This window comes from Hippoglossus hippoglossus, chromosome 20 (genome assembly GCF_009819705.1).
Source record: "Hippoglossus hippoglossus isolate fHipHip1 chromosome 20, fHipHip1.pri, whole genome shotgun sequence".
NCBI classification, from domain to species: domain Eukaryota; kingdom Metazoa; phylum Chordata; class Actinopteri; order Pleuronectiformes; family Pleuronectidae; genus Hippoglossus; species Hippoglossus hippoglossus.
Window position 1 is genome coordinate 15896846 of NC_047170.1, and position 24429 is coordinate 15921274.

The window sequence follows — 24429 nt, forward strand, 5'->3', positions numbered from 1 at the left end:
TAGCTTAGCTTTAAAACTGGAAACTGGAGAAAAGGGATAATGAAATCTCCTTAGATCATACAAAGAAGAAGATATTACATCTTAATTAGTGAGAGGAGGAGAGATATCGATCTTATTATGTGACTCAAACAAACCGTTTACCCGAATGTTGAAGTATTTCTTTGAAGACGTATGCTCAGTACGCACGTTTATTTTCTCTTCGTTTGTTCCACCGCGTTGATTTAAAACTTTCATACATTATACAAAATGCACAAAGCTCCAAGGATGTTTGAATAAGGAGAATAAAAGAGGATTTCTTTCAAGGGAACAATATACGATGATGAATGAGCGTAAAGATTCATCCTTGACCTCAGGAACAGTAGCTGCACGGAGTAATTTTCACTCGAGGACCTTAGTACTTCCTACTATCAAGTCGACCTTGAGGTACAAGATTGCAATGAATGTTTTGAGCTGTTTATCCTGTTGTTGAGTAGAGCTAATAGCTAATGCAGGGGCGGGGAACCTTTTCCCTATCAAGGACCATTTAGATTTTTATAATCATCCTCTTCAAGCCACTTCCATGTCTGGTTGAGTGGTATTTGTTATGTCTGTTGTTTTTTTGCGGTGTCCTTGTGGTGTTGTTGTACAAGGTTGTGTCATATAAGAAATCTGCTTAGCGGCAGTTCTTCCAGACAGACACCAGCGCTCGCAGCTTCACAAAACGAGGCTCTCCAATTAACACAATCTTTCCCACAAAGACTTGCCTCTGTAACATCGTCGGGATTGTGTCGTTGTGTAAGCTGATTGTTGGGCACCCGAACTTTACTTCATCCGATCGCATTTGTCCTTGCAACTCGTGAAGTTTAGCTGTAAAAACACCCATGATTGGCCTTTTTCTTCACCGTGAGCTCGTCCCTGTAAACTAGATGAAGTTACTACCCCCCCCCCCCCCCCCCCAAAAGAAATCTGTTTTCTTTTGGAAAGTACGACGTCTTTTCCACGTCTACCTTTCTTTTCTTGACAGTTGACGCGTGACATGAATCATCCCCCTGACCTGACAGGCCTTCAGCCAAAAGCGTCAACCCTCATGGACGTGGTAGTCTGCTACTCTTATTTTCTTTCTATCTCAGAAAAAAAAAAAAATTAATTGCTGTTGTGACTTATTCATGAAATGGCTCGCAGGCTAAATACAAACCACTTAGGTAGGAGTCTCCCCACCCCTGCTCTAGTGCTTAGCCCCGTTTGAACCTTTTTGCAAAGTGTAGCTGAGAAATACGATGGCTTCAGGTTTTGTTTTCTCGTTGTCGCTCATTCCATTGTGCTTTTGCAGCTCAGTAAATCTCGTAACTTGATCGACTTAGGCGCCTCAACCTAAGCACACCTGTTATATTTACCATACAGAGGTTATCTGTGTCATTACTGTGAATCTGCACTAAAGGAAAACCACGCCCTCGTCTTGCCTTTCTGGTCTTTGTAGTTGCCTGCCATTCTCTGCCAAACGTGGGTTTGAATCGAGAGTGTCACACTTTAATACAGGTTTGGAAGATTGAAATAAAGATTGTCCTCTTTTTTTCTTGTTGACTGGTGTGTTTATTCTTTGGAAAGTTGATGTACACATGCATGTCTGTCTCTCCTCTGCTTTAAATGATCTGTCTCTTCCATTTTAACATCTATTCCTCCATCAATCTCCAACTTTTTTCCCCCCACCTGTATAATTGTAGGCAGCCGGCGTCTCTACTCAATTATGGCTGATTTAATCAAATTTTTGGGGAGATCTGGGTTTAACTGCGGCTGATTGCATTACTTGATGTGAAACTCATTTATTTCTGCCCTTTAGGGAATGACAGCGCTCACAATTCAAACTCAGAAACGTGACTTCACATACTCGCATATTGAAAATGCACAATGTTGAAACCTCACACAGTTTGAAAGATACAAAAATATATATATATGGATGTCGGGAAGTTTGGTTGTTTTCAGTCTTCAACAAACTCTTATGCTCGTTTTCCATTGAATGTGATTTTGGACATAAATTATTCCATCACAAAAGGGCAGAGAATGTATCACTACATCAGAATCACTGTTATTGAGTGGGGGCTGATGCAAAAAGTAATTCATCGCTCAATTACCTCGCTGTAAATTCTGGGAACGAGTTTCCCTCCGCGTCCAACGAAGGAGGCGCGCTCGCACACGAGATAAGGGCAATTGCGCGTTGCTGCTCTGTCTGCCTCGTGTCGAAATGGCAAATTAAGGCGAGATGGTAATCATCTCATCTCTGACACGCGGGGGAGGTGTTTAATGGTTTAGGGTTGCACACGGGGTCAAGGTAAAGAGACGGATGATTATTTCAGCTAATGCTTCGAGGTTGTCTATCAAGATTGTTGTGAGCTCTGTCCTGTCACTCAAGATGAGAAATGGCTGATTAGCTTTTAGTCTGGAACTGTTTTCTTTTCGTTATGACTGATAGACGGCTGCAGCTGCTAAAGTCAATCTCTTTACTGTCACTTGGAGAAAAACAACCTCTTGCCTAATTACACGAATTGCTGGAACATTTGTCCTTTCGAGATGTAACATCAGTAAATGGCTCTTTTGTGTGTGTGAGTTCTTTTTTTTTTTTCTATGTTTCCATCATCAGCAGTTAGATCATTTCTCCTCTGACTATTTTTGGTGCTGCGACAGTTTCAGCGGGGTTTAATAGCCGCTTGTCAACTTGTCAGTCGACGGATGCTGCTTGTTGCTGTTGTTTTTCCTCTGAACGGCCTGACACCTCGGAAAAAAACTTTTCTTCAGGGCTGTGTGAAAACGACTGCATGGAGATGTCTGCCGCCCATGAAAGCTGCTACAACTTCGCCCTGCATCAAAAATCATCAAACGGGCGCACAACACAACAGAAGACGCTCCTGCAGAGAATAGTATCCGTCAGTGGAGAAGAAGACACGGTAACATTAGAGTCACAGATACGTCCCTGGTTCAGTGAAATACTTTGGTAAAAAAATAATGATTATCTAAACGAAGCACAACACTGGGTTCATTTAATCTGCCAAATAAAAAAACCCCTCATAATTGCAGTTCTAATTGCTGTCTGTGTTGTGTAGCTCTCAACTCTATTTGTGCGTCTCTGTGATTGTACATCAAGGGTCAAATACAACACAATCTGCAAATTGAAAATCTGGGTTTGTGACAAAATTATATTTTCTAGTTGTTGCTTCCCTCAATCGCAATTATCAAGCTTCCAATTCACTAATGGTTCTTACAGTCTCCAACAATAATAATCGGTTAACATGGCTACATTTTGTAATTAATATTGAAACAATGTGTCCTTGATTCATTTCCCGAGCTGAAAAATTTCAAATAATTCACAAAACCTGTGAAAGGTTCTTGAATTTGCCTATTTATATATTAGCGGTATATTTGACAACCTTTCTAAGGAAAAAAGTTAGTACCCGAGCCAGTTGATGGTCCATGTAGAAGACGAAGTATTGCTAGTTAAAGTACTTTGAGTGTGATACGTAAAAATATAAGATCATACTATTTTAATATGCCACGTTTAGCTGACATGTTTAGAAAAGCAAGATATTTATATCAGCAAGATCATATTTTCCAGCTGGGAACCAATTGAGCTTTCAGGGCCAAACAAATTAGTATTTTTGTTTTATTTTTTTAATAAAAGTCATTTTGCCCTTGTTTTCTACCATGTTTGTCCATATAAAGGGAAACTGTCCTAAATCCATTAAAAAATGGTGTTAGCTGTAGCTTAGCTGCTCACAGGTGTTTGTTAAGTGTCAGCTGAATTAACCAATCAAATGTTGATGTAGCTATAGTGGGTGTGGCCAAAAGTAATCACAGAAGGCCTGTATTTCCTGGAGGCCAGAGCTAAGACGCAGGGTTTCCCTTACCTCTTTCCAGGGGTTAAAGCATTTTCAGTCAAACAGCACAGATGCCATGATGGTATTAGCATGGTGTTGTTAGCATGGTGTTAGCATGGTGGGATAAAAACTGGTCATAAACAAACCAACAGCTTCAATAACATCATTTAAATTGCTTTGATATTCTGCTTAATCAGTGATTCAACTTTCCAACATGATTTTGTATCTTTAACGTAAGATACTTTGCTGCACGTTGCCTCCAAACTGTCAATGAAGGAGTTAACAATCAGACTCTACCGGCTCTTTAAAGGTAAGTCCTCTCCACCATTTTGTCTTGTTGTCTTGTTTGTGATGCTGCTGCTGTTTGTCCATTCAGACTTTGACTCAACATCTGAATGAATTACACTTTGTACCCGTGGTTCCAGTGGAATGAACTGAGCAGTCAATTTGTGGACAATCGATCCAAGCTAACGAGGTGTAGCATGTTAGTATTAATTCATTTTATTAAACAAGTTGCTGGAAGCTGGAGCATAAACATCCACAGATTGGATCCGGTTGCTGATGTTAGCCATAAAGATTTGAACCAGCCTCCACACAAACTTGAAATATAAAAGATGTAACGGTTAAGTTACCTGTAACCGTACACATGGTTGTATCTTAGCCTTTGAAACAACTGATTTACACCATGTCTTCACAAGAGGGTGTAGTACCAGTAAGAACCAGTAGAGTTGTACTGTAGGGTTGTGGGTCTGCATTTGGAATTCTCTTGTAGCAGACATACCTGCTGATAAGTCAGTTCCTCAAACTTTTGCTCTCGTATGTATTTGGGGTTTTGAAAAGCTGAGAGAAGAGACACCACCCTCCAAACTTTATATGCTGAGTTTCACTCTCACTAAAGCCTCGCGTGGAGGAAGCTGAGCTCCGACTGGACAACTGACGTCTCGGGGGATTTGTGAGCAGTCAATTAGAAATCGCAAACCTCAGGACCGTTGCAGCTCAGGGCCTCATCCTCAGTCCACATCTTGGTTTGTGACAAATCTTTATTTAGAGCCGAAGCACACAAATGATGCACAGACTAACAAGAACATGGCCTGTATTATCCCTGTCACCTCTAAGTGCACTGTAAGCACTTCCCAGTGAAGTGTCTCGCTCTGCCAGGGAGATGCTGCCACACAGGACCTGCCTAATGATGTTGCCTCGGTTGTGATCATGTACTGAAGGGACCTGTCCCCCCAGGGTGGTCGGGCTGACTTACACAACCCGAGACGTAACCGTTTCCAAAGGAGGTGACGGGTGCCCGGGCGCAGCTGCTGACGCCGTCACCTCCCACTGTTGCTGCGGGCGATCCTCCATCCTCCGAGCTGATTATCCAACGAGCGTGAAAATCAGCTCGCAAGGAGAACAACAGGTTCATCAACACGTGGACGAGTATTTTTGCAGTTTGTGTCACATCCATCGTAGCTCGTGGTTAATCTGGTCCTTAGTCTCTTCACACAGATGTTCAGGGTTGTTAGTGACCCGCCTGCTGGGCCCCGAGCTTACTTCCGTGCTACATTCACAACACTTAAATACACTCATTCTCATACACACACACACACACACACACACACACACACACACACACACACGGATCCAAGTATTTTTTTTCCTGCTCAGGCATCAAACTGCAGAATTGGGAGGGCTTGTGGGAACCGTCTCTGAATCCCTTTAACCCCTGAAACCTGGATATGTCAGGAGGTACTACTGGGGCCTGAGCTAAGTGCTATATTCTGTGGAGAAAGTAGGATTTATTTAAGTTGAGAGCTTTTGCACAATAATCCTTTCAGGGGCCTGTCTGGAGCATTTTGAACGGGTGCGGCCACAAGCTCAGAGGAGAGGGCTGTCTGTGGACTGTGTATGAGGGTGTACTATATGCATATATACTTATTTATACTTTTAAATATCTCAAAGTTTTCAATCACTTCCATAGTACAGGCTCCCAATTTCTTGGCCATCAAACTCTTTAATATTTTTGCTTTACTTGGAAGAAATAAAATACAACAGGATATGAAACTGAATTCAAACTTGCTTCTTCACACTTCAGTTTCCTGTTTGGATGCAACAAACGAGCTGTGGCAGTTCTAGCTTCTTTAATTCCTGCACCCGCAACTTTGAACTTGTCCAGACGTTACCCAGAGGAGCTGTGGAATCAATTGAACCAGACATTAAACAGACTTTACTCTGCCAGCTTCCTACTATAAAGTCTGTGTAATGTCCCCATCAAGCCCATGTGTGAATAAAGCTGGTAATTGTCCAGAGAATTCTCGGTAAGCTGGTTGGCGTCTTGATGGCGTTTCTGTTTACTTCACCTGCCCACTGCTCCCAGGCGCCGTTCCTCGTCTAAACCAAGGGGAACAGCATTCGGTTTGAATGTATATATATTCTGACACTGGCTGCTTCATGTGTTTGAACGCAAATATGGACAATGTCCTCAGAATCTGATTCAGACCATGAACCGAGTTCATTTGTGAATAGAAATGTGTGTGTTGCAGTTTACAAACTCCAGAAAGAACCAGACCAGGTGTTTGTGTTGAAGGTTAGATTTTCTCATCTCAAAAATAATGAGACAGAACAAAGGCAGGAAGGTGAAGTGGAAGAATTTAATGTGAAAAAACAGGTTGCTCAGTGTGGTATCACAGGCAAACAGAAAATCCAAAGTAAAAAAGAAATACTAAGGGAACAGAATCACAAGGTAGGAACAGAGAGAAATACTGATGAAGGACGGGGAGCTAAATACACAAGAGAGGAGAGGATGATTGGACGCCGATAAAAAAACATCAGGGTGTGGCAGCCAATCACAAAACTAGAATAACAGGAAGTAGAGCAACATAAAGTAAAACAGAACAAAACTCACTTTAAAGTCGCTTATAAGGGAAAAACAGTTTATCTCTGCTTTAAAGTCTTTAAACTAAAATGCTCTATTGTTTATTAATGAACACCGAAGCCTAGTCCAGTCTGAACGTGAAAATGGTCAACGCAGGTTATTTATTATATTGGTGAGACAGTAGCACGCTAGCTGACGTTAGCCACAGAATGTTTGATAATTCTGTGAACAGTTTAAGAAACGACTGTGAAACCCGTCACACAACCAGATTATCTGGGCCCAACATCAGTCCCGACCAACGTTACAAATCGGGTTTCTCCTCCGATTCTTGGGGTTAAATCAGGGGTTAAAGTTCCTGTAGTCTGAGCTCGGCTCAAGTCTTGGCAAGAAAGCAAATAAACATGTTTTCCTAAATGTCAAACAAGTCATTTAGCAGCTGTAATTGGTTCACTTTGAAAAATTAGAAAGAAGGAATCTACTTCAAAGCTGCACGTGTCAGAATCAAAGAATTGTCAAAAATCAAAGAATGTAACAATTATCTAAACTCCAGGAAAAGCTCAAATGGAGAATGTTATTGTGATAAGAACAACAACGATTATTTTGAGTGGCCATAATTGAGGGGTAACTGGTTCCAGGGAGGGACAATCCCAGCCCTCCCATGCACACACGCCCCTGCCTCCCCACATCACTGGAGAAATTTTTTAAAAATTTACCAGATCCCCTGGAGAGTCTGTGCGAACAATGACAAGTAGCGTGGACGGCTCCTGGTGTGCTCGTCTTTGAAAATAGCAGTGCAAAGTGCTTTTAGTGGTCATTACTGAGCCCACTTTAGCATCTGACACCACCGAGGAATAACAACACCGTGCCTGCAGAGAGCAATAACATCCGAGAGCCGGCGCGGCCACGTTCGGGCTCAGGCCAGTGGTTAAGTTTGCAATCAAATAGGAAATGTTTTCTTTGCAGCTCCGTCTGATGGCTTTTTAATTGCTTTTCGGTGACACTGTCACATCCCTCCGTCAGTAGCCAGGAGACCACGTCGTGTTTGCCGCGACATGGGAGCCCTGTAACGTAATCATGGAATAATCATAATTAGGAAAACATAATTGTGGGCAGTTATTTGGTTTGAAATGACCCCAGAGGTGCAAACTAATCTCCGGAAATACGTCCTTGTTGATAGTTGACGGCCTGAGGACTGTTGTGGTTTGAAAGGACCACAACAACCAAGTGTAACAGACTGTTAATACTGCATATAGAAAACCTCGGGGGGTTGATTATACACAGGGCTTGTTTCCTGGTTGTTGCACTGAATTATTGTTATTGCATTAGGTTGAAATGTGTCTTTAATATTGTGCTAATTAAAGGAAAAAACCATGACACATACATCTAACATGAGAAGCAATAGAATTAGAAGCCTTGTTTATTTCCAGTGAACTGTTTCCTTTCACCACCAACCTCTTGTTTCTCACAGGCCCTGACTTCAATTTGTGTTTTGTGAAATTTTAATGAAAGCAGACTTCACCAAGACATTCACGGAGACAGCTAAATGGTATTTTTTTTTCCTGTTTTGAACATCTGCTGTGTGTCCCAACGCTAAAAACAGACACAGTTTCAGGCAGAAGTTTAAAGGGTTGGTCTGAAAGTGTGTTACAGCTAAAAGGGTCGTTCTTTTTTTTGTGTTTTTCTTTTCAGACTTAACAGATTTTTTCACATTTTGTCAGCCTCTTACCTAGTCTGACTCAACACACATGTATTTGTATTTTTAACTATGATAGAACAGATCATTACAATGCTTTTATTTCATCCTGTTTCATAAAGATGGATAACACGTCTCTACTTCCTCCTGTTTTACAAAAATGTTGCTAAAATATCAGATACGGCTGCTGCCATTTAACTTTTCGGACATTATTTGGAGCCTGAATCCGTGTTTCACCCCGTTCTTATAGCATCAAGTAACATATTAAAACCAGAAACACTTGAACATATGTCAGTGTGATAAGAACAAGCTAAATTCACAGAACCAGAAAAATGTACTTTGACGTGTACTTCTTGTTTCTAGTTTGGTCCACCTGCGACGAAGACGAGCTTTATAACCTCTACTGCTGTCAGCCACCAGGGGGCAGTCAATATAATTTGGCTTCACTTGTGGGGGAGCTGTCATGTCGTCCATCTTTATCCACGGTCTAAGATTAGTGTAGCCATTGAGTGTTGGATTATATTTGAAGTGCATTTCTAAAAATGTGAAGCAGTAGCTAGTGGGGATCCAAATAAACATGCAGTGGCCTAGTAAGTTCCAACAGACACAGAAAAAAAAAAAAAACCTTGGCAAATTCAAACTGTACTTCCTCCAAACTGTTCCAAAATAAAGTGAATCCCAGATAAAAACAACCCTGCGATGTCATTGTCAGACAGCGTTGCTTTTAAGGCAGTGACATGTGCTCTCTGCGGGGACACGAGCAGCCCGGATGAGTGCTGCACCAGTTGTCAACCATCCAGATAAATCTTCTCTGCTTTGACCACCCAGGAGGATCTAGCCTGGAGGTTCGTCAAGGACAGCCAGAGGCAGATTTGGAACTGGCCCTCAGCCCTGTTTTTTTTTCCTGCAAAACTGGGTTGTCTGCTGTGGCTCCAGTTTTATACATCTCCCTCTCTCTCCGTGTGTGATGTGCGTGCCCGTGTGTTGTAGCTACATATAGGGCAGAGATTGTCTGTCATGCATTTTCTGCCTTTCTGAATTCGGTTTAAACGGAGCAGAAAAAGTGAAAGTGCAGCTCGGCCCATGATGACAGAGGATGGGGGTGGGGGGGAGGAAGGATGGGATGGCGCACCTGGAGTTAATGAAAAAGAATTGAACGCTCATACGTAACATGAAGGGTCCTGCTGGATCACAGCCTGCCACAGCCACTTAGAGGATATATTTTTCACCAGCGGAGCAGGTGGGCGGCGTTACCGAGTCCTCTGCTGCACCAGCTTGTATCAATCAGCTTGTCCTGACAGCAGCAGGAGACAGACAGAGAAACAGATGCCAACTTCCCTCGCCCTTTAGAACAAAAAGTGCACGTGTTATCAGGAGTCCTCAAAGACGGGGACAGTTTTCAGTCTTCTTTCTTCTCTCTGGAATCTCTGGGAATCATTTTGATCCCTAAAACATCCCAGAACCCCGGTTAGAGACATTAAAGAGTTTCTTTAAACGGATGTCTTACATTGACTTATTAGTAACCACATTTAGTTTACTGGCTCTAATCATGTTGTCAGAGTCCGTCACAGTCTTCGTCAATTACTAGATGCTACGATAAAAAAAATACCCCAAAAATCGGTGGTATTTTTACAGGATGATAAAACAACGCTTTCACATCTGCAACCACTTGTGTGTTCTTGGAATCTGCACTTTATTCTGATATTTTATTCATCCCATAGAAAAAAAGACATAAAACAAAATGCAGAGTCTGGCTCCACTGAGCAGCACATCTCTGAATTATGTGGAATAAAGCATAATACAATTAAAAGGAGGATCCTCGGAATGATGAATGCTGTTGCTCTTGCTCCATTGCTTTATTCATTTATCTTTTATTTTATAAATGACATATTTTTGTTCTGTCCTCACCCCTCTCCATCAACTGGAACAGGGGATACAAGGGCTATTTGTTCTGCTCTGTGTTCTTTCTACCTTGTGTTTTGGTTGAGCTTTAAACCACACACCTACTGCTGATGGAAATCAGCTGGCACGATCTGGAGCAATGCATCATATTAATATGACAACGTGCTGATTAATGCCCTTTGAATAAACATTCTGAGTTGGTAGCAACCAGCTGGCCTGCGAGTAAAGATTTTATTCCCAAAACACTTTCTCCTGTTTTAGGAGAAAAAAAAAACAATAGTTTGGGAACAAAACTTCTAAAAAAGTTTGTTTGCTAAGCCCCACCACCTGTCAGGCTGCAGCACGGCAACACGCTGCAGGTTACCATGACAACAGTGATAGATTTACCACTCGGAATTTGTAATAATTTGGGGAACAATGGATGTTGTGTTTTTGTTTCCACACAGAAGCAAACAAGCAGCTCTTGTTACTGTCTGTGAAAGAGCCGGTAAATTACGTTAGATGATGCATCCACATTTTCTCCCATTGTACAAAATGAAAGCCCAAATATCCGTGATACGGCTGCTGCCATTTTGTGCCTTTTGACTTCATTTGGAGTCTGCACATCTTGTAATGATGGAGCCACCGCATCAACGTCCTGCTGATACACATGTTCAACCAATCACGAGCCATTTCCAGCTGTCAATCATGATGTTTCACCCCATCAAACAACCAATTCAAATTAATGGAATTTTATACATTTAGATGTAAGTGAAAGTGGCTGATCTCTGCTCATATGGAAACTTTTGAGGATGTTGTTTGAGTCGACAGAACTTCCGCAAATTGTGGCTTTTTTTTCTGCGTTTTGTTATATTTATGGATGAATTTTGAGGCTGAATTATGTTTGAACAAAAAAGGCAGATGTTAAGATGTTGTCCTATATGAAGACTCATTAGCATTGTAGGGTTTTTGTGGCTATTTTGGACGGAGGTGGCCCCATTCGAGAATGTAAAATTCCCAAACACAAATAAAGGCAGGACTCCAATTTTCTAGTTGTATCTTGGGAGCAGGACATACTTAATACTAATGTAACTATCATTTGAAAGTAACATCACTGTAAGATAGTTAAATGCTAATCCTCATAACCTATATAAGATCAGATAAACCTTGTGTTCAAACCCTTCCTCATAGTTCCTCTCTGCACTTTTTGGCTCAAAAGCTAAAAAAAGACAGGAGTCTACAAACTCTTTAAATATGTAAAGTATTGACCTTCCCTGTGCACCTCTTCAGCATGCAGAAAAACATTTGTGGGTTTACTCCTCTGTGAGTTCTCCACTGTGGATCGAAAATGTGAGGATGCAGGGGTGAAACTTTCTGTCAGGTTCCAAATCTATAACCAATAAACACAATTTATGACGACCTAAAGCACAAAATTGCCAATTTTCATGGTGAGATGCAGGAATCAGAAAGCACCGTATCTTCCTTATTCACATGGGAAACAACGAACCTGAGCCACTGACGCTTCTTTATGCTTTATGGTGGATGACATGTCTGACACCCACTTCCCGGCTGCACGTACTGAAACAACCTTGTCTTCCTTAACTTCAAAAGTGCTTATCAGAAATTGTAGTTAAATTGGCCCGAGCTTATGATGCACATGAGCAGACACGTGCACACACACACACACACACACACACAAACCTGCTCTATGCCTTTTATAATTTATTCCCCCACGTCTGGCTTTTGCTTCTGTCAACACTGATATCAGCACTGATGTGAGTTTGAATCCGAAGCGTCGCTCCTGCTGGGCCATTAGCATGCGGGAGCGGCGCCGTCTTTTTGCATGCGAATAAGCGGTTATTAAAATTTCGGGGGCTGAATCGCGAGAGCATCAAAGATTAAACGGTTACACTGACTGACACTTGCTGATCCCGTTTTATAGCAGAGCAGCGCACGTTTAAATGACTCAGTGTTTATTCTCACCTCGTGACAGTGAGCGCGTCAGGCAGCCCGGTGACTTTCTGTACAGCGGTGACCTTCAGCGGGGGAAAACTGAAGAGGTGCCAAACACTGACTTCACCCTTTTCACACTTTGTCTACACCAGAGGTCACAGAGCTTTACAAATAGGTTTAGTCAAATCATTTCAATTCTTCACGAATCAGTAAAACTCTAATAAAATACATAATAAAAATACAGTTCGGTTATACCACATTATCACCTTCTAACTAACGGAGAGACGAAAAGCCTCCTTATGAAAACCAAAACCATGAGCTGAAAGATACTAAAATGCTAAAAGAGAGAAAGTGTAGACTCGGGCTGTAATTCTGTGATTATTTATTTGTCAGCAGGTTTACACAAAAACTTTCTGGAAGGTTGAAGGATGGGACGTGGGCGAGAAGAGAGGCCAAGAGGGAATCCAGGTTTTCATTTTTTTTTTTACGTTGCGAGATCGGGCCTTTTTGGACATTTTCACTAGTTTCCCAGGGAATGATTCATCGATCTTCATTTCTGCACACATAGGGGACTGATATTTATGAGTGTTCTGGCTCTAGCTGATTTAAATGTGGTTCCAGAGGGGTGTAGGCTTCTTTCAGCCTTCGCACGGTAACAAATGGTTCCACTCGCCTGTAACTACCACCGATGTGTCGCTGAGATGATTTGGATTCAGAGGAGAATCAACCGTTTTCATGCATCTTTGATAGTTTTCACCTACGTCCAAACAAACATGACGGATTCCGTTTGGTAGTTAAGGCGACTCTTTGGCCTTGGCGGAGGTGTTCACTCTACCAAGTACCGTGCTAGTTAATAATTAAATGTTCATTTTCATGAACTTTTTTGGCTTGAACTTATTTTTGAACTGAAGCTTCTTATCGCTTCTGGCTTTAAAGAAATACAGCGACATACAAAGTTTTTAAGAACGTCTTTGCACAGCTCCGCGAGCCGGGGAAACTGCTCCTCGTAACTCAGCTGTCGAGGAGACACAGCGGCTAAAGCTTTTGTCTGGTTTTAGATGATGTCCTGTCCGACACTGAGGAAATATTGATGATGGAAAGACTCGAAGCAGTGTGTTGAATCCAGAGATTCACACATCAGTATGCCTGTGAGAGATAAACACGATGATGACGGCCTCCCCAGTGTCAACTTCTGAAATGTCTGGGCTGTGGTCTCAGCCAGGGATAATGAGGTGTTGTTGTCTCGGTTAATAAGATCCCTCTAACCGCCGCCGAACACCCCTGCTCTCCCACTGTATCCTTAACAGCCCATGATCACACTGCCTCCACGTTAGCTTGTTGTGTTAATAACGTGTCACTGGCAACACGCGTGCCACAACACTTCTGTGATCATCGCAGGAATCGACGCTCTCCCTCCGCATCTGACTCACCCACACAAACACACGCGCCGTGTTAAAGTGTGACTTGTGCATCCACTTTATCTGCTCCACTAATGTCGGATTGTGTGTCTCAGCAGGATTTTTATTGGCACCGCTGCAGATACTGTGGCGTTATTCACTGGACCAAATGAATCTATGAGCTGTGAAATCATTCAAGGGGTGTAATGATGAGCTATCACAGATCTGCGCGAGCTTTTGTAGCAATAAAACACACTGATAGAGTTAGGACTGCGAATGTGCTGACACTTTAGAATATGAAAAGCCGCAATAGCCGAGTTAGGATGCTCTGCATGTCCTCTTTTTCCTCCTCGTTCATCTTAAAGCATATTTCCTGTGAGCCAGTGGACACTTTTATTAAATCCCCAAAGCACCAACAGGATGTCCCTGCTCAGCCTCTAATGAATAATGTACATGGAGAAATTTTACATTTATACATGACAGCAACTGACGGCAGGGTAGATGCTAATGCTGCAACTTTCCCGGTGCCATGCGATGACGAGCATTGACCCTCAGTGCATAAACAGCCATGAAGGCTTGTGTACTTACTGTTCTTTACATCTTGGGAACAATGTGAAACAGTGTTTTTTCCTTTCTTCGTGTTGTTCAAGATCGATTTCGGCGCATATGAGGAAAACCTCGCTTTTCAATTGCTTTTTTAAATTTGGTTTACCTGCTAAAAATGTAATTTAAAGTGGAATATTGAATCTTTACCTAATTCTTACTTTGTTTGTCTTTAGATAAAAACCTCCTGATGATCCCTTCCCACCTGTAACCAAACAATTAAGGTTGTCTAACCTTGATAAGATCAGTTGTTCATACTATAGTTTCCATACATAGAAATTGGAAACATTGACATTTTGCAGAATCCTTGATTATCACCGTTTTGTTTTGTGACTCGAAACTACAAACTTGCAAAAAGGTTTCATTTCCCTTATCTGACTCTTCTCTTGCAGTTCGGTCGCCTCGCGGTCGGACTTCTCTGCGGTTGCGTGGGAGCTCGAGCTCCTGGTGGATGAAGCTGAGTTAAGGATTCCATGGCCTTGCCTCCTCTGGTTCTGAAGCAGTGCGATCCCTGACAGAAGCAGATTTACACCAGTGCACTTGGCAACGTCGGGTCAGACTCGATTTGCATCAAACGATGGTTAAATGGGGTCAAACTTGCAACTGGCACCAGTTTTGGAGTTGTCATGATCCGCCTCTCCTCTGGCAGGGCATCTCATACACAGCGTCTGACTGATGCCCCACAGTGAATCATCAGCCTGTTGCCTAGCGCTGTATCTCCTACCCATCATTCTTCCCCCCCATCTCCTTTATGGGTGGCTCATCGCTGTCACCTCACACTGTCTGTTGGGGGAGAGCGGCTGCCACACGGGTCTCTGGTATCTCAGCGCCCATCTGTCATAACCGGTCAGCCCGGTTCCACACCGTGTCCAGGGAACATGAGGCGTGGGCCGGCTGTCCCGCCGGGTGGCGCGGTGACTTCAGTGGTGCTCACACGTACAGAGCTGCACACACAGAGATTGGATTTGTGTCAAGTCAAGCAGCAGGTTTTAACAGATATCGGCCATAATCTTTGTGTGTGGCTGCTGATGGTTTTCACAGCCTCAGCAGTTTCCACGTACCGCGTTACAAGATGTGATGAACACCAAGCGTGACGGCGGCGTGACAGGTTGACTTCTGTACATTATATATACAGTTTAAGTTCTTAGGAAAATTGTCATAGCTTGTTTTGAAAAGGAAGCTGCAAATTATCATCAGAAAATGTCTTAACGTAACAGTAGAACGTTTTTGAATGACACAACTTTTTTGATACAACTAATTATGAGCTTGGTTAATATGCTGAATAGATTAAACTATTCATCCATCTGCCCATTATCTTTCCCAGCAGGCACTGGGGCGAGAGGCGGGGTCTACGCCCTGGTTAGGTCGCCTGCCTATCACAACTATTCAACAGTGTGGAAAATGAGGGAAATTAGCTTTATCCCACCTGCTATGATGTTTAACTTCTGCTAACTCATGAATACCAATGCATCCCAATGGAGAACATCTAATAATAGACGTTACTAATTGTGCACAGCGATCGTTAATTGATGACATTTTGAAAGCAGACATTTTTCACGGTGAGTGTTACACACGATCCCAGTTACACGCTGATCAGAGCTAAAGAGAAGTAAACAGGAAGTGGAATCCACAGATGAACACGCACCAGGTTCACCAGCCTCTTCTCTCCAGGCTCATTTGGATGGTTGAAGTCAGGCGGGATCTGTGTTTACATGATTTGATTGGCTGTCGTCTGCGCTCATGTGTTTTTGTTACCGCTGCCAAGGAGGTTATATTCTCACACCTGTCTTTTTGTTGGTTGGTTTGTTTAATTTCAAGCAAGATTACACAAAAACTACCGAACAGACGGGTCAGACAAGAACCCATCACGTTCTGGTGTGGATCGGGGGGGGGGCAGGTCCAGGATGAACCTAAATTAAATATTATTGGACACATGTTGTAAAGCAGGACATTGTGTGGATCCCATTTTCCAACAGTAAGTGCTGAACATGTGATTCTATCAAAAGCCAATTTCCACTGGTTTCAGCATTTTTTTTAAATAACCCACATTCGGTCTCTGCTGAATCCCAGATCTGGTGCCTTGGTTCGCCCGTCCATACAACCCTGGAACCAGCGGTTTATCAGTTCTTTGGGGTGGTGGCAAACTGAATGATTCATGGCTGGGCTCTTTTTATTTCTTTTTTTTTAAATCTTATTTATTTCACTGCCTCCGTTACTGTCGCCGTCTCCATTTTGACTCTCTTCCTCTCGTCTCTTTCGCTTCCCCTCTCTTAAGCTTTAGAGGTCACGCCAGTGAGGTGTAACTTAAAGCATGATGGGTAATCCTAGTAAACGTGCCCTGTGCGATCCCAATGAGCTCTTATGACGGATCAGGAGCTGGAACTGTGTGACGTGTTCTCTCATACAGTTCTGACACACATCAATCCCAGCATGCCTTCATGGTTTGATGGACTCGAACATGCACTCAAGTACACGCGTGCACAGGCACATATACACAGGAAACTGTCATGCTGAATTAATGCATGGGCCGGAGAATTGCACATGCAACTTATTGCTTATTTTGTTCTGTAGAGAATGTGGCTGATGCATAAAACATTTATGAATAAATAGAAATATTTATTTATATATAAGTCTATGAATATACTATAGATTGCTCTTGAGATTTTGTCCCCTTTCCCTTTCCCTATTATTCCATAATCACTGACGTTAGCATATTTCTCCATCTGTCTTTTTCCATTTCACCCCTTTTCTATCTGTGAAAAATAAATTGGACTATTACCGTCATGCAGTCAGGAAATGCAGCCCGGGGTCATAAATTGGCCAAATGCAAACAAGTGGGATCCGCTGATCCTAAATGTGAGTCACTAAGTCGAGAATTTGGGGCCTTGAAAATGTCTGACAGCTGAAATCACTGTCACTCTGAGCAATGACTCAGAGAGAAACAGGGGACGAGGGAGACGGGAGGAGAAAGACGGACGGCGAGGAAGAGATAATGAGTTTTCACGTAGTGGCCTATCTGTAGGGCTGCGAAGGCCACAGCAAATATGAACAGCATTTGAATTTAAGCTTGTCATCCGTGGCTCCGTGCCAAATGACCACAGTTTGGCTCCATGCCTTTTTCATGAGCGCCTGTTGATAAAAATTCATAATCCTCATCTGCATTCTCTGATCAAAAGCCCCCGTGAAACGTGCAAACAGATTGTCACCTCGTCTGAGACAGAGATGTTTCCCGATGACGAGTGCGGGTAGAGCCGCGGCGGGACACAGGCACTCTTTCTGTGTGAAAATGATACTTGAAAGGAGAGATAAAATATTCACCAGAGAGAAATATGAGGAGATTGCGCATCGCCTTGAGCGAGCAGGGCTCCCGCTGCGAGGCGCAGGGAGAGGGAAAGATAGAAGGGGAGGGAGGGAGGGAGGAGGCTGGGGAGAAATTGGGAACGATGGAAAGCGAGAGGGAACGTAAAAACAAGATTTAGTGAAGAGCAGATAATGAAGAAAGAATGACCACTGGGCAATTAACACCTCCAAACTGTAAATCTAACTAATTACATTTTACAGCGCTGGGAAAAGGTCACACTTGTTTGCAAGATTCTTACAAAGTTCAGGGAGGAGGACAACACATCTGTAAATCTCTTACGTAATGTTCACATTTACATTCAGGCTTCTACTACATTGAACACAGCATTTTCAAACCAAAACGATCTCTGTCCACACGAGGGTTTTGGCTCAGTATCATTTTTAATCAATGTCCATTCCTACTCGCTTAGAAACGCAAATCCCCGGACCGCTCACGTACGCTGGGTGGGCACGGGCCAAAATTAGGAAGTGTGTGGTTGTTAGTCGCAGAATTGTCGCAGATTGCTCAAGTAGTAGGTCGTCTCCTACACATGGCAGCAGCTGTTTCATTGGTAAAAACAGAATTTGACTGCACAACAGCTGTTAGTACTGACAACAGGATCAGCAACGCTTGTGACTGATCATCTGGTATATGAGGAGAATGCTGGTCTACGTCATCGTTGCGAAAAACCTCTCAGCTTCTGCCCGTCCAGACTAAAACACCGCCCCAAAGTTTTCAAACTAAAGCACGAGCAGTTTCCAAACTTTTCCATTTTTAGTTTCTCTAACACTCAGAAGTAATGTGGACACCAGACGTGTCTGTAGCAAAGTTTTCAAACAAAACCTCGTCGTATGGATGCAGCCTTCAAGGTTCTTCTTCAAAGCCAAAGCAACGAACCCCCAGATACAACAAAAAGTACAATCCAAAACGAATCTAATTTACCATCTGACATTTAGTTTCCCATCTCCCCCCCGAGTGTCAGAGACCGACACATCCTGGAGATCATTAGATCACGAGGGAAAAGCATGATGCATCGATTCAGGACGTAAAAATTCTAGGTCACCATTGATTAGCAGTAACAGGCTTTTTGCTTTCCTCTCTGTCACTGCCGGGCCCTGGCTTTTTATTTTTAGGCGCGGGCCGATCGATACGGAGGTTGCTTTGTGCGAGTCTCGGCGGCCTCGCGCCTCCCCGCGGAGCCTCGCGTAGGTCAAACCAAAGCCCTGCGAAAGGTTGAACCAATGATGGAGAATCAATGGATGGGAAATGTCAACTAAAATGTCTGTTTACAACACTGAGGGACAATTTTTAGATACATATTGTTTCATTTGTACTCGCGTCTGAACCTGCATTGATGGTTTTCATCCCTCCAAAACAAATAGTCTGAATAAGAGTGAGTTTATATACATCGTCCCTTTATTATTACAGCTCCTATTTGCTATTGCTGCTTTGGTTTCAGTAATGTGCTAATTCCCTCTCAAGCTTAATTACTCTGCACTAACATCACAATTATTTTTGCACATTCATGGTTCTGAGGGACAATAATTGATACAGATTACAATGACGGTGATGATGGAGGTTTTTGTGTCGTGCAGATAAATATGCTCATCACTCACGAGCTTACAAGGCACAACAAACTGTGATGAACCCGATCTATAATGCAGGGAATAGATGTTTCGATAAATACCACAGAATCTGCACAAAGAACAGCCACTTTGCATAAATTAGGCAGATTTTCAGATGCCGTGTCCACAGGAAAACTCATGAATTATCCACCTCGTCCTGTTTTTCTCAGCTTTCCAGACAGTTGGAGGAAAAGTAATCAACATTCAAATGTGATTTCAGTTTTTTGATCATTGATTTTCTTAGTATTTCTTTGAGTCATTGAATTACAAATTACGTTACATATTTTAGATTTTGTTGTGCATCAAACCAACATCCATTGATTTCCTTGGCCTATAAGAGCTGCCTACTGATACAGAGTAATACTTGTGGTTGTGGCAAATGTAAAAACACAATATTCCCTCTCATTTAGCTCTGATAACCGACTCCAGAGGAGAATATCTGTCTCTCAGCTGCTAAACCCTGCTGCATGTTCACCCGCTAGTTACTAATTATGCCTGGTTTGATGGTGGGCAGGTAGCATGGTGGGTTTATTTAGATTTTTTTTGTGCCAAAAACAGCTGCCTGCTGTGACTGATGAGGATGAGAGCAGTGAGAGTCAATGAAAACATAAAAGCTGGCACCTGCAAAACCAAAACAATGATCTAAAAGACACCACAATAGCTGATAGTTCTCCTGTAGGTTTACACATCACACAGTAGTTTCAAGTGTCGCTAATTAAAACAATATTGATAACAGTGGAAAATCAAGATCCCTGGTACATGAACCAAAACAGGGTTGAAAAATGACCTATGTTTGGATCCCCAGGCCCAGAAATCAGTGTTTGTTTGGTTCCTGCAAACAAATAAACCACCATCAAACAAACTGGAGTGGCACTGGGAGAGCGCACACCTACGCCAAGGTTAGCGCTCCGCTCGCCATGTTGAAGAAAGTGCAAACGAAATCCTGGATCTGCCGATTTATCAGGATCCAATCCAAATTTAACGATGCGTCACCCCTCCACAAGATTTCCAACTCGTTTTGTAGTTTTTACTTAATCCCACTAATTAACAAACCCTAAATTTAACTCTAATAAAAACATGAATCCTTCTTTTCCAGCTTTTGAGACAGAGTTAGCAAACATTCAGCAAAGTCTGCGTTTGGAGCCGAGCTACGTCATCGCACAGTTGTTTTGCTTGTTAAATTCAAACCATGATGATACGTGTTCATATTTCTGATGAAAACCTGAACAAACTGTTATATTTTTTTTAAACTGTCTTTGCCACTTTCCAGTTTCAGCCGCTGTGTCCAGATCCACAATTAAAGCAATGTTCTGAACAAAGCTGACCTGACAGCCCAATTATCAGCCTGCGCCGTTTCCAGCTTCGCTCTCTTGTTCTCTCTCATTTCCATGAGAGAGTCCACTCATGCGGCGCACATCCACCCACTTGTATGAGCCGCTTGAACTGCCGGATGACTCAGCAGCGTTATTCAGTGAAATCACAATCTGCTTTTTTTTTTCAGAGGCACTTGAAGATCCTTAATCCGTTCTGAAATTGGCCCCTGATGCAAGTGGCATTTTTTGTGCGACGCGCTCGGTGTGACAAACGGTTTGTTTGTCGTGATTTCAAACTGGGCTCAAAGTCACTTGTTTGTTCTGTGGCAAAAAAATTATCAGGACGGCATTTGTGACGCAACTGTGATGAAAACTGTATCAACTGAATTTATGACAAGGTTATCGCTTCCGCACGTCTTTCACTTCATAGAGAGACGTTGACTTCTGTGTCCGGAACGTCTCTTGAGATGAAGCTTGCAAACATGAAATGCTGGAAAGTCACGTTGATGTCGCTAAGCACTTTTTTTTATTGTGCAGCTTTTGAAGTGTGTGTGTTAGAAAGAAACTTATTATAACCAGAATAGGACACAAGACAGATTATGTAAGGAATTTGTTTACAGAATAACAACTGCATTTTATTAAAGTTTTTTTCTAGAAGATGCAGTTTCAAATAAAAATCCTGGATCCTGGGCTTTTTATTTGCATTTGTATTTAGTTTATTATATATATATATATATAGTACATAGTTTATTACAGTTTCACCTGGAATAAACTGTAGTCTACACTAACGACACCAGTGTTTGTTCGAGCCGAGAGGAAAGTATATGGAATCTGCTGCAGCACTCGTACAGTGGTGCACAGTATCGGTGGCTCAGGTGCTGCTGTGCGAGAGATAACAGGTGATTATAGAAGTATCGACACCCACAGACCCGGTGTCACCCGGTAAGACTCGGCAGAGCCGGTGTCAGCAGGGCTGCGGTGCATGCAGGGGCGGCAGCCGGTCAGGCCGGGGCAGCTGCTTCTCGGAGCCGCGGCCCAGAACACTGATCCCTGCTACCAGGCCTCCTCGCACTCATTAGCAGCGTTACTTGGAGCGCTGCGGGGCCCAGGCATCCTGCTCCACTTGGACGGCAGAGCTAGTCAGCGGGCTGAGGAGAAATGATAACATACCCCAGTTTTCAGTCCAGGGAGCACACACACACAGGGCCGAGCGGATTAGAGTGAAGAGCAGTCTTGTTTGGACGAAAAAGTGAATATAACAATCTCGCGGCCAGCTGGTCAACAGTAGTGTGTGTTAGAGGCTGAACTGTGGATTCGGTGCCTGAGGACATGATGACAACAGCGTTCAGGCAGCGATGGAAATAATAATACCGAGCAACTTTAAAGTGGGATGGCAAAGAAAAAACAACAGCTGCTCACAGATATTTCTCTCCACGCCTGGCAAGTGTTTACCTTCTCATGTTTATTGCAGCACGTCACAGTCACATAGTGTGAGAGGCAGTTTAGCTGCTGATAGACCTACAGTGCAGAGCCACACATCTTCAGCAGGTGCATATTACAGCACATATTCCTGTATGGATTTACAAATTGTTATCTATAGAAAGTGACAGTAGGCAGGTGCACAAGGTTATGCAGGAGAAAAAGGGTTTCTTTCTTTTCTCCACACACGTGTCTCTCACTGTGCTCAAGAGGATTCACTGGTAATTTGAACAAATGTCCGTCTCAGACTTTAATCTGGGATGATCAGTGATTAATGAGGAGACCGAGGTAACAAAGAGAACTCGTGCACTCTCACTCCCAAGTTAGTCTGTAAAACATGGACTTTATATAAAGATGGACGACGCGTCTCCACTTCCTCCCTCTGTCCAGAAATGAAGCCAAAATATCCCGGACACGAACACTGCCATCGTGTTCCTTTGGAGCCGGAGTCTGTGTAGCAATTAACCCTGACGTCTCAGCTGTCAATCATGATGCTTCACACCGTTTTTAGCTAATTAAAACCAAACTCAGTGGAAAAATTAACACTTGAACAAACGTCATCTAAAGTGACAGAAACCTTCAAGAATTTATTTGAGCCCCTTAGTAAAAACTCTGGATTGGCCATGAGGGAGTGAGCGTGTTGATGACGTATCTAACAGTCGCAAGTCTTCATCTTCACAGCAGCACTGTTGTGTTAAACTTTTTAAAGTTGCAGACGCTCAATAGAATCCATACTTTGTGATTTGTTCAGGGATAAACAGTGGAAACGTCTCCTCGTGTAGAAAATACACTTGAGGGGGGGAAAAGTTGGCAAGAATGTGGAAGGGCTCTCATGTCTTTTGCATCTCGGGCGTCTGTGATCACAAAGTGTCAGTAATACGCCGTTCACAATGCATGTTAAAAAAAGAGCTTCATTTGATCCCAGAGGCTCCGCGCTGCTCCCTCAGCAGCTGCAGGGAAACACTGCAGCAAACGAGCAGTGATGTTCCTCCACGTTCCTCACAAACAAACGTCTGACATTTGCTTCATCTCGCGCGCTGAACATTGCACCTTGTACTTCTGTCAAACCTCTGACTTTCACAAAAGTCTTGTTTGAGGGCAGCTGAAAGGATGATGTGACTACGGAGGCAGCCAAAAATAGGCTGCTTATTTATATCGTATGTTCAAAGCTGCAGATATTGCTTGCTTTATCGAAATATATATATATATTTAGGTATATGTTATTTCTCCTGAAACAAGATGTGGCGTTGTCTCGGATAATAATGGGAGACGGTAGGAACGTCTGTCAACCTGACACATGTAGCGTGGTGACATCAGTGACGATAAATGTCCTGATAGGTAAAGCCGCAGCAAACTAAAAAATATTAACAGTTGAGTCAGTTGAGCTGAATCTGTCTCGTCCGATCAAATCCTCGTTCCATGGAAAACCAAGGGTGCAGGTACAGGGTCGACCTGAGCACGGGAAACTGAATCTACAAACATATTCTCTGCCAAAATAAATCTCTCATTCTATTTTGAGTTCTACTCTATGACTAAAAATAATAATGATAATAGTTTTGTGTGTTCCATCGCAAATTATTTGTGCAACAACTGATGTTTATTGTCGTTAAACGTATATTCATGTAGCTCAAAGTCAACTTTATGTTACATTGGTTTTTGGACGATGTTTTATGACAAATAAATCCTTTAGATTATCACACCACTTCATATTTCCTTTTATATTTCATGGATAAGAACCAGACGATCACGTGTAGGGTTGTTCAGACTGGGTGGAGCTATGTGCTCTGCTCAGTGTCATTCCAGATCAATAATTGTTGCTATTAAACCATAAAAATAAACCATGAACTTTCCACTTATTTTACACATGAAGGTTTTTTGTCTCCCGAGAAACTTGAGGGAAGTGTAAATTGCTGCAGCAGCCGTTTATTAACACAAATTACTACTGTTACCCCCTCTATTAAAAGACCTGTCAATCAAACTGGTGTTGAACGTTGGTGGTGGGCTGAACCTTTTTTGGGGGGGCCTTTAATCACCAGGCCACGTCTTCCTGTTTGACACGGAGACAATTACCGTCTCAGCGCTCTGCACGTCGCGATGCGAGTGAAGACCACGTCATCCGAGCACTTTTCTCCTCGCTGACGACATAATTTGATCCAGCTGCACCTCAACCAGAAGGGCTCGCCGCGGACTGACTACTTAGCGCGTCTGTAAGAGCATCCAGCAGCACTTCCTCCAATCAGGTTGAATTAGAGACGAGCCGCCGCGCCGGCAGCAGGAAGGGAGGCACGACACACCTCATTCTTGACAAAATGATTGGAATGATTAAAGCTCTTGGAAATCCACGTTTCATCCTTTTTTTTTTTACGACGGGCTTCATTGCCGTTCCCCCGCGATGGCGTGTTGACCCAGACGTGCCACACACGCCTCAAATTAGCGC